The following is an 11,793-nucleotide window of genomic DNA, read 5'->3' as shown; positions in this document are numbered from 1 at the left end:
GAATGAGGTCCATTCTTGCTCTCCTTTACTGTGGAGATGCAAACAATACCCAGCCTTTGGGTTGGTTAGTGCCCTGACTGCCAACCCCACCACTGCCTTTATTTTTCTTCCCTCACCCTTCTGTGGGCTCAAAGGCATATGAGGTGTGTTTGTGTTGGAGAGGGGGGGTGGGTGAGAAGATACCTTTTATCACAGGTGCTACCTGCATCTGTTGCTGGTGATTTAGGATTCTTTAGGATTGGTCTGGCTCTTGTCTTACTAAGTACACCTCAGTCTTGGAATTGTGTCTTACGTACATTTTCCATTTTGCCTATTCTGCCGTTGGAACTTACTTCAGTGGACTAATGTTGTGCTTATCCTTTTGTGCTTTGCTAACTGTACTCAGCCTAATATCCTGAAATTCTTTCCATGACATAAGGCGTTTCATAATCTCACCACTATTTTTTAGGGATGCATAGTATTCCATTGTGTGGATATACCAGAATTTTAAAATCCATTCGTCTACTGATGGAAATTTTTAGACTGTTTCCTTTTTTGTTGCTGTTGCAATTGTGTACATTGGGGAGCAGATGACTGGTCATGTTCTGTTTCTTATTTCTTCTGGGTATATGCCCAGTAGTGGGACTGCTGGCTTGTATGGTAACTCGATTTCGATATGATTTAAGTACCACCAAATCACCTTCCACAGTGGCTGTATGTATCTATAAGACCACTAGCAGTGAATGAGAGTTCCTATCTCACTGCACCCCCTCCAACATTTATTGCTTTCTGAGTTTTTGAATTAGGCTATCTTTGTCAGTGTGGGTGGTATCTCATAGTTGTTTTGATTTGCATTTCCCGGATGGCAACATTTTTAGGAACATTTTCTCATATGTTTAATGGCCACTCAGGTTTCCACTTTTGTGAATCATCTGTTCAAGTCTTTCGCCCACCTCCTCATGGGCAATTCATCTATTTCCTGTTGTAAGTTGCAGGATTCTGTAGATTTTAGTAATAAACCCTTTGTCTGATATATCATTACTAAATATTTTTTCCCAGTCTATGGGGTTCCTTGTTACTCTTGATGAAGTCTTTTGATGTACACATAAGTTTTATCTTTAGATTGTCCCACTCATCTATTTTATCTTACTCTGGGTGTATTCTTCCTAATTTCTGATAGCCCATGTACTCCGTGCACCAAGCTTCTTAGCTTTGTCTCAATCTTCTCATTTATGATCCTAATAGTTTTTGGTTTTACTTCAAGGTCTGTGATCCACCTTGAATTTGTTCTTGTGCAGGGAGTGAGGTATTTCATTCTTCTGCAGACAAATATTCAGTTTTTCCAGCACCATTTGTTGAAAATGGAACTTGGTAATGAGAAGTTGAAAAGCTTCCCATTTGATAAATTTTTTGGCCTTTGTCAAAGATCAGTTGTCTATATGTGATTGTTTTTATTTCTGTATTTTCTGTTCTTGTCCGTTGATCTGAGTATCTATCATCATAGCAGTACTGTGCGGTTTTGACAGCCATGGCTGTATAATAAGTTTTGAAGTCAGGGTATGCCCACTTTGTTCTTCAGGATTTCTTTGCCAATCCTGGACTTTTTCCCTTTCCATATGAAGTTGGTAGTTATTTTTCCATTTCTTTGAAAAATGATGTTGGAATTAAATGGGGACTGCATTTAATTTAGATAGTACCTTGGGCAAGATTGACATATTTCCAATATTGAGTCTTCCGATCCATGAGCACTTCCACTTGTGAAATTCCCTTTCAGTTTCTTGTAATAACTTTCTATAGTTTTCCTCATACAGATCCTTTGGTTTTTTTTGGTTAAGTATATCCCTAGATATTTCAATTTATGCCTGGCTAGTGTGAAGGGTAAAACATTCTTGATCTCCTTTCTTTTGTAATTCTATCAATGGTGTATAGCAATCCAATTGACTTCTGATAGTTGTTCTTATATCATGCCACTCTACCATATTCCTCTCTCATTTCCATAAATTCTATTGTGGAATCTTTGGAGTTCTCAATATATAAAATCATGTCATCTGCAAATAGAAATAATTTCACGTCTTTTCCCAAGCATATACCCTTGATATCCTTCTGTTGCCTTCTATTATTATCTAGGACCTCCACGACAATGTTGAATAGAAGTGGGGACAAGGGGCATCTTGTCGGGTCCCCTTATTCAGTGGGAATGTTTTCATTTTTCTCCATTAACTGTAATGCTGGCTGTTGGTTTTTCATTATGTTATTTTTATTATGTTAAGGTAATTTCCTTTAAATCCTATCTTCATGATTGTCTTAATTAGGAATGGGTGTTGAGTGTTGTCAATGTGTTTTCTGCATCTAGTGATATTATCATGTGGTTCTTGTCCCTCTTCTTGTTAATTTGATGGTTTTTCAAATATTGAACCATCCTTACATCCCTGGTATGAATCCTCCTTGGCCATGATGAATTATTTATTTATTTATTAAAATGTATTTAGAATTTTCTTGAGGATTTTTGCATCTATGTTCATGAGACATATCAGCCTGTAATTCTCTATTCTTGTGGGATCCTTGCCTGGCTTTGGTATCAGTGTTAAACTAGCTTCATAGAATGTGTTTGGGAGCTTACCATATGTGTTAGACAGAGTTATCCAGAAAAATAAAACCAGGACATGTATGATTACATAAATATATAAATGTGGATATATACAGCATGAAGGAATATGGCAGCTAATTAGTCCACACAGCAGTAGAGAGGGCTCAGTTCAACTCACTACTGTGGAACAGTTACTAGGCTGGAAGTCCTTCAACTCATGAGGGCTGCTGGGTCCGAGGTCAAGGAAGCAGACAGCTCAGTCTTCCAGAGAGTAATGCAGGCAGTCCAGCCACAGGCAGCTAACAGCAGGGCAGGACACCAACAGTCAGCAAGATGACAGGATCATACTATCCCAAGATTAAGTGATATATACACCAACAGTGTGGCGAAGTACGTGTCAAAGGAACCTCAAGTTCTAGCAACACGATCCACTGGTTGGCAGTCCCACAGGTTGTGCAGTTCACAAGTTAAGGCAGAGAACTAGCAGATGCATGCTGGTGTGGTCACCAGAGAGCAAGAGAGAGAGAGGTTGGGTTTGCTGATCCATTTATCTCTTTGCCCTCCAATGAAACTGCCACCTTATTAATCCCACATATTCTTATTGGCCAGGTTGGCACAATAAACCTACCTATCACATCATCCTTTTCTATCTTTTGGAAGAGTTTGTGTAGGATTTTTGTCAGCTCTTCCCTGAATGCTTGGTAGAATTCACCTGTGTGGCCATCTGGGCTTGGGCTTTTTTAAGTTGGGAGTTCCTTAATACCCATATCTATCTATTCTTTTGCTATGGGTTTATTCAGGTTCTTGACATCCATATGAGAAAACGTGGGGAGGGTTTGTTTTTCCAGGTATTTGTCCATGACCTCCAAGTTGTTGAATTCGTTGGAGTACAGTATTTTGTAATACTGTGTAGTCTTTTAATTTCATTGGGGTCCATTGTAATTTCCCCAGTTTCATTTCTCATCCTGAATATTGACTTTTGCTCCTTCCTATCTTTTGTTAGGTTTGCTAGTGGCTCGTCAATTCTGTTGATCCTTTCAAAGAACCACTTTTTTACTGAGTTGATTTTCCCCCCACTGTTTTTTGTTTTCCCATTTGTCTATCTCTTCCCTAACTTTTATAATTTCTTTTCCCGTGCCATTCGATGGATTGTTTTGTTGAATCTGTGCAACTGCTGAAGGTATTGTGATACAGTATTGACCACAAGACTCTCTTCCTTCTTTGTATGTGTATTTGTCACTATCAAGCATCCTCTGATGACTGCCTATGCTGTAGGCTATAGGTTTGGGTATGATGTATTCTCATTAGTTTCTAGAAACTTCCTAATTTTTTTCTCTAATTTGGGCTACAACCAAGTCCTTTTTCAGAAGTATGTTGTATGGCTTCTGTGCATTTGCCCGTGTTTTCTTTCTCTCCCCCTCCCCCCATTTATTTCCAGCTTTATGGTGTGATGGTTAGAAAAAGAAGTCTGTGTGACCTCTAATTGTTTGAATTTACTCAAGCTTGACTTGTGTCCCAGCCTGTCATCTATTTTCAAGTGCCATGTGCACTTGAAAAGAATGTATCTTTTTGCATTTTGGTTGAGACCTCTGAATACATCTATTAGGTTGAGTTGCCTGATTGTAGCGTTTTCTTCTGTAGTCTCTTTGCTTAGCTTTTTTTTTACCAATGACTGTCTTTCTTGGAGAGTGATGTATTGAGTCTCCTACTATGATTGTTGATCCTGTTTCTTTTTTCATTTTTTGGAGGCTTTGTGACATCTCTGTTTCTCTAGGTCTGTTTACATTTTCCATCTCACTATTTTTCCCCACTCATGGCCTTAACTTTAAAAATTTCAACTGATTTGGGTCAAATTTAATTCTGAGAGACATAAAAGCTTACATTAAAGTTGATATATCATAAGCTATATTAAGTAGACTTATTTTAATAATTATAATGAACTTTCTATATCAATGGATAATAAAAGTATGAATACCTCTTCATACCAGAGACATCTCATGCCACCTCTAATAGGTCTCATTTACAGGCCAATCATCTGATTAGCAGCATCAGTGATTCTGTGTATTTTGGTGCCATATTGTAAGGGAACCCTAAGCCAGAGAGTAAAAAGGGAGGGGAAAAAACCCAACCAAGGCTAATTTTCTCCATAAACAACTGCCTCTTTCCCAGGAGACCGTAAGAGCTAGATGGTCCCCGTTGCTAATTATTAAACATTTTGATCAAAGATTCTATAGAAGAATTTTGACCAAAATATAGAAAATTCCGAACAGAATACCAAATGCTCCTGAACCCCAGACTTTCTGGAGTCATTGGGGCTGGATGAACTATAACTATTTCCCTGAGATAAATTTTGAATCTTAAAGCAAAAACTTTACCTCCAGTCTCTCAAAAATCTAACAGTAGATTAACTAAACCAGTGGGGTGGGAAGTCGGGGGGTGGGGGGGAATTAAGTCTGCCTTCAGTAATATACTTTTTTGAGAACTATATATAGGGGATCAAAGTGACAATAACAATTCAAAAGATTAGATAGAGACCTTAGGGTTCAGTGAGTCTATGTTAATGGAGGAGGAACAACTGAGAAAACAAGAGTGAGAATGATTGTACAATTTGAAGGGTGTAATAAATGTTACTACATGGTACATGTATAAAATGTTGAATGGGTTCTTATTTTGCTGTGTATAATCTTGATAGCACCCTGGTGGCACAGTGGTTGTATGCTGGGCTGCTAAACAAGGTCAGTAGATCAAAACCACTGGCTTCTCTGTGGGAGAAAGACAAGGCTTTCTACCCTCATCAAGATTTACTATTTTGTAAACCCACAGTGACAATTGTACCCTTTTCTTTGGGGTCACTATGAGTTAGAATCAACTTGACAGCAATGAGTTTGGTTTGACTTTTGATTCTTGACAACAATAATAATAGTAATAATCTTAAAAAAATTAGTCTCCTCCTAGAGTCCTTAATGCAAATCTCTTACTGCCATCTTTATACCAAACAAACAAAACAAAATCCAACCAGTTGGTATCGAGACAATTCTGATTCATATGATGCCACGTATATCGGAGTCGAACTGCTCCCTAGGGGTTTTGATGGTTGATTTTTTGGGAAGTAAACCGCTAGTTCTTTCTACCTTCCCTTTCTCCCAACAGTCCACTTTTGAGTTAGTAGTCAAGTCCAAATTCTGGACCTTTAAAAAAAATTTCACCAGGACTTGTGTAGAACTGCTTGGTGGGAGATGGATTAAGGCCCTAGTGGAAAAGGGGGCATGAGGATCTGGAGGGGATTGTGTCAAGAGGAGGGACAAAGGCACCTGAGCAGGTGAACGCTCAGGCAGAAAGGAGCATCGGGTTGGCAAAAGAGCCGATGATGCAAGTGAAGGTGGAGAGAAAGCCAAAGGAGTAAGCAGCCTGGGGTAGTGTGAGAAGGAGGGAGCTGGGTGACTGCCACCTGGATTGGCTTTAAAGCCTTCACCTGAGCAGTGAAAACTGGCAGGCACCGAGGGGGAAGTAGTGGTGAGTGTTGTGCTCCGGTGCACCGCAGGAACAGGCCTTAGGACTGGAAAGCAGGAGACAAACATCCAAGCAGTGGCAGAGGGCAGTACTTCCAGGGCCCACTCGAGTCCTGTGAGTCCAGGCCGTGGGGCAGCAACAGGATAGGGAAGGCAGGTCCTTTCCTGTCCCCATGGAGCGAGGGCTGGGCTGTGTGACCTGCAGCAGGGCCCTTTGCCGGGAGTGGCTGAATGTCACTCACAAGCTCCCCGGCAACTGAAAAGAGTTAAGAAAATACAGCACTGGGGCCAACTGATTTAATTGCTCTGCTATTTGTTAATTAGTCTGTGTGAAAATGCCAATATCTGAGTGTGCTTGGGGAGTGGGAGGCAAGAATGTAATTTCGTGTGAAGCAGTTCCAAACACCAGGCAGTTAGAATTTACCTGTTAAGTTTGTGGTTCTGGTACTTAGATGATATGATTTCTCAAGCTGTCTTAAGTTTTCCATTCCCCTTGGGAAGTTTTTCACTTAGAAGCCATATTAAGTGCCTCTTACTCATCCAAATAGGAAGCAAATTCTTCCCCCAATGGAGCTGTTTATGTGGCATGTAGAACTGAGCTGCTGACCTTCCTAAGTGAAGGCGGGGCTGGTGAACCTCAGACTTGCTTCTCTCTCTCTCTCTCTCCAACTGAGACATCTCCCTTCTTCACATGCACAGGATCCCAGCTTTTTAAAGAGTTAGTCTTGGAAATCCAAAGGGAGCATTTCTACTCTGTCCTAAAGGGTTGCTGTGAATCAGAAATGACTCCATGCCATGATTCCTCCTCCCCCTCCTTCCATATCAGACTTTGTTCTCAGGAAAAGATGAGTATCACTCATTTACATGTTAGGGTGAATAACTGCCAGGTAACATTTCCCCTGATTCATTCAGTAAATACTGAGGGCTACAATGTTCCAAGTGCTGGGGATATGAGAAACCTCATTCTTGCTCTGTGAGCTCTTGGACTGGAGTGGGAGATGGAAAGATAAATAGATCATCAGAAGTTAATGTTAGCAAATACAACCTTGGAGATATTCCCAGGTTATGTTTAGGAGCAGGATTACTAACTTAAACTGGACTAGGTTAAAGTTGAGGTGGGTGGGCCTTCAAGAGGGGTTGATGGCTAAACTGAGTCCGAAAGGAAGACGGGAGGGGAGCAAGATGTGAATGGGAGGAGAAGGTATGCGTGTGATCAAGCAGGAGAAGTCACGGCTAAATCACGTCCCCAATACAGTGACTGGGGTATCCTGGTTCTAGAGGTTACTCGCTACCATGGGAGCTATTGACACTGACTAGCAGGAAGGTTACAGAGTCCTCTTAGCTTTTTGTACGTTGAACTACATAAAATTGTCAATGTTCAGCTGTTTGGGGACAATGCAAATTTTGGTTTTCTCTAGTTCTATCTCTGGTGGTGTAGTGCACAAGGTCAGTGGTTCAATTCTACCAGCTGCTGGGTGGGAAAAAGATGAGGCAGTCTAGTACTGTAAAGATATAAAGTCTCAGAAGCACAAAGGGGCAGTTCTACATGATCTGATAAGGTCCTTATGAGTCATCATCTATTTGATGGCTCTGTGCTTAGTTTTGGTTGGATTGAATCCCAAACTAAACTGTCTGACAAGCAACTTCTCTTTGAGCAGGGTGGCCGAGAAGAGGACAGGGCTGGCACCTAGGGGGCCAGGTAGGAAGGAGGCTTTCAGAATGGTTCAGCTCAGAGAGAACCAGGGCTGGTTGTATCCTCACTTGGCGATCATGGTGGAGAGGAGTGGGGAGAGACTTTTAGAAGGTAATTCGCACAACATCATCTGTTGGGTGTATGATAAGTAGGAGAAGGAGGAAAGAGCAAGGTTTCCAGCCCGGATGACTGAAAGGATGGTGAGTCTCTAACTAGAATAAGGAACTCAACAAGAGCCTTCAGGGCCAAGACTAGGATGGTAATGATGAGTATTCTGTTACAGGAATTTAAGGAAAGTTAGGCAGCAATACACAAACTGCTATGCAACAAGGATCCTCAAAGCCTAACAGAACTTTAAGAACCAAAGTCCCGTGCAGGTGTAAAACAGTGAGAAGGAAAATGTAAATAGGTCCAGAAAGACAGAGATGTCACAAGGGCCAAAGAAGTGTGTGAGGCGTAGGGCCCTGGAATTCATTTTCTCAGAGCCCACTCAGAAAAAGAAGTTAATATATGCACACACTTACACACAAATATTCCTCCTCCTCCACTTCCTCCTCCTCCACCTTCTTCTAATAAATTTTGTTGTTGGGGACTCTTACAGCTCTTATAACAATCTATACATCAATTGTATCAAGCACATTTGTACATATGTTGCCATCATCATTTTCTTTCTACTTGAGTCCTTTTTGAGCTTGGTATCAGGTCCTCCTTTTACCCTCCCTTCCCCGACTTTCGTGACCCCTCGATAAATTATAAATTATTATTTTCATATATTATACCATACACTGTCTCCCTTCACTCACGTTCCTGTTGTTCGTCTCCCTTTGGGATGGTGGTAGTAGTTATATTTGGATCTTTGCCATCAGTTCCCCCTTTCTCCCCCTTTCCCCTCCACCTTCCCCCTAGCCGCACGGTATTACTACTCCCGTTGCTGTTTCTGAGGGGTTTATCTGTCCTGGATTCCATGTGTTGAGAGCTCTTATCTGTGCCAGTGTACATGCTCCAGTCTAGCTGGGTTTGTAAGGTAGAACTGGGCTCATGATAGTCAGGGGGAGTGTGGGTGGGAAAGGGAGCATGCACCCTGGATGGCTCGCCCCTTCTTTGTGACTCTTTGGTGAGGGGATGTCCAATTGTCTACGGATAGGCTTTGGATCTCCACTCTGACCCCTCTCGTTCACATCAATATGATTATTTGATTTGGGAGTTGTGATGCCTGATACTGATCCCATAGACATCTTGTGATCACACAGTGCTTCTTCCATGTGGGTTTTGTTGCTTCCTTGCTAGATGACCACGTGTTTATCTTCACACCTGTAAGACCCTAAACACTATATCTTCTAATAGCCGGGCACCATCAGCCTTCTTCACACATTTACTTATGCACCCATTTTGACTTCAGCAATCATGTCAGGAAGATGAGCCTCATAGAATGCCAGGCTATTAGAACAAAGTATTCTTGGATTGAGGAAGTACTTGAGTAGAGGTCCAATGTCCATCTGCTACCTTGATAAATATAAATATATGTACATAACCCTATATATAGTTATATATTACTATATTTACAGATATACAGGCCTATATTTATACCTTTATAAATGCCATTTGCCTCCTGATTCTTTCCTCTATTTCCTTTTACTTTCCTCCTCTCCCACCATCATGTCCATCACTTATTAAACTATGTGGTGGCTCCTCTGCCATCACAGCATCCCTTTATCACATTTAAACCTCTCCCCATTTATAAACACACATTTATCCTCCAGAAATGGAGATGCACATAATAGCTAAAGAGGACCTTCATTAATTATTTAATTGATTTAACAAAATGACCTCTCTTTAATTCAAGTGGTTATCTTTGTATTAATATAATAGCCTGGGTGGTTTTATTCCAGGGAATGGGAATGAGTGTGAGTAGTTGTTTAATATTGTCAGGGAAGATCACTGGTTTTATGTTGTCATGGGTATTTGAGGAGGACTATTCTCATGAGAGGACATGTGACACATGTTTTTAGGGGGACAAGAGAAAGGCCTCCTGGGTGAGGAACAGTATGAATCTTATACCTTTAAGTCCATTTGCGTGAAAGGATAACTTTATTGCTACTGGAATAACTTTATTATTACCTCCATATAGATGAGGGCCCTTCAGTGCCATAGAGAAATGGACTTTCACCCTAAGTGTTAAGTGATGTCTTGATGGTGCCAATAGAATGTTGTTAGCCTATGTGAACTGGATGTAGGCATTTCAGGCCTGATTTTGCAGGTAACAGAGCACCAGGCAGTTCCCCGGAGTCTCTTGCCTCCGAAGGATGGTGTAAGTTCCACCCAACCCATCTTCAAACTCCACTCTTGAAGCTCCACTACTTCCAGCTCTCCGCGTAGCATTTGTTAGGCTCCACACCCATCATGACAGAAAGGGTGTCTGTTGTATATTCAAGATTCAGCCCCAATTATTCCAATTGGGAGACTGGTGTTTATATGCTGCAAGAATGCCATGACTAACGGGTAATTCAACTGGCTCTCCTTGCCTTGATGGGGAAACTAGTTTGAGTCTTAGAAAATTCTCTAGGCTCTTTCTGAAGGTAGATAAATGAATATTGTCATGTGTATTGGAAAATATACTCTGACCACATTAGTAAATCAGGTTTTAACTTCAACATGATAGTGATACACCTTTGAAAAAGGAAGCAGAACAGGCCAAATGATATAAGAGAGAGCAATAAACAGTGCTTTAAGATTCAGAGATGGATGGCACATTTGAGTGAGAAGATCAACAAATGTCATAAAATTTAATAACAGAATTATAATAGGTGGATATTTGGGGGAAGAGCATCCTAGTATGAAGGGAGGAATAGATACACTGTTCCATTTGGATAAGAATCAAACCAGGCACTTTCAAGCCAGTCTTCCTGAGTTCAAATCCAGCTCCGCCACTTTCTAACTATTTGACTATAGACAAGTTATATGATGTCTCTTGGCAGCTTTATCCCCTGTAAAATGGGAACCACCATAAAAGCATGTACTTCATTGGATGAATTAAGTAGGGTAATACAAGTCAATTCACTAAGAATGTTGCCTTGTAAGTCGTAAGCAATCAAAAGCATCAGTATTTTTATTATTAAATAGTATAAACAGCTCTGGCTTTACACAGAGTAACATTTCATTAAATGCAAATTACCCTCTATTTTGTAATTTTTGCATTTTTTCCATGAGAAAATTAATGGGCCACAAGTCTGATGTTGATCAGAACAGGATCAGTGCATGGTGAATGATACTGACTTCACATACAGAGCAGAGGGAGGTGTGATCAGCTGCAGGCTTAGGGAGTTTATTCTAAAGTGGAAGTTATTTGGAGTGATGAATGATGGGTTGTGGGAGATGGACTGGTAAAGAAGCAAGAGTTCAAGCAGGAAAAACCTGGCATCTGTTGGAGGAAGTGGGAATAAAAAGGAAATCTTAGGGATCATGCCATTCACAGAAATAGGCCTGATGGATAGATCTAATTGGACGGGCTTGAGAGACAATGAATTCAACTTTACCTCAACTAAATCTGAGTTATGGGAGGGCAGCTATAAAGAGCTGTTCATCAGGCAATCAGAAATAAGGGCTAGGGTTCAGGAGAAGAGTTGACCAGAGGTACTGTTTTGGGGGCATTCACCTGAGCCATTTCTGATGCTGGGATCAGGGAAGACATTGCAGAGAATGGCAATTTGAGAGAGAACAGAAGGGAGACAATCCAATATGGAATACAGGGAAGAAGCCATCTCCTCTTGGCATCTTTTCCATGGTTCCTGGATCCCAAAGGGTCCCTATACTCCTTTCAGGAAGGGCTTTCAGCATGTTTCAAACCTCTTATTACATGGGGCAATAATATCTTTCATGGTGTCAGTAAAAGGACAATATATCTGATTATAATTTTGAATTTCATCATAAAAATTTGGCCAGAAATGACCTCTTACAGGAGATAATAGTTATATCTTAGGCATGACATTTCCTGTAAAGATGAATGGATGCAGAGGAAATAAAAAAAA

The sequence above is a fragment of the Echinops telfairi genome, unplaced genomic scaffold (genome assembly GCF_000313985.2).
Source record: "Echinops telfairi isolate 266 unplaced genomic scaffold, ASM31398v2 ScPeMD7_31;HRSCAF=116, whole genome shotgun sequence".
Classification (NCBI taxonomy): Eukaryota; Metazoa; Chordata; class Mammalia; order Afrosoricida; family Tenrecidae; genus Echinops; species Echinops telfairi.
The sequence above is the reverse complement of the archived record's forward strand: the minus strand, read 5'-3'. Positions refer to the sequence as shown.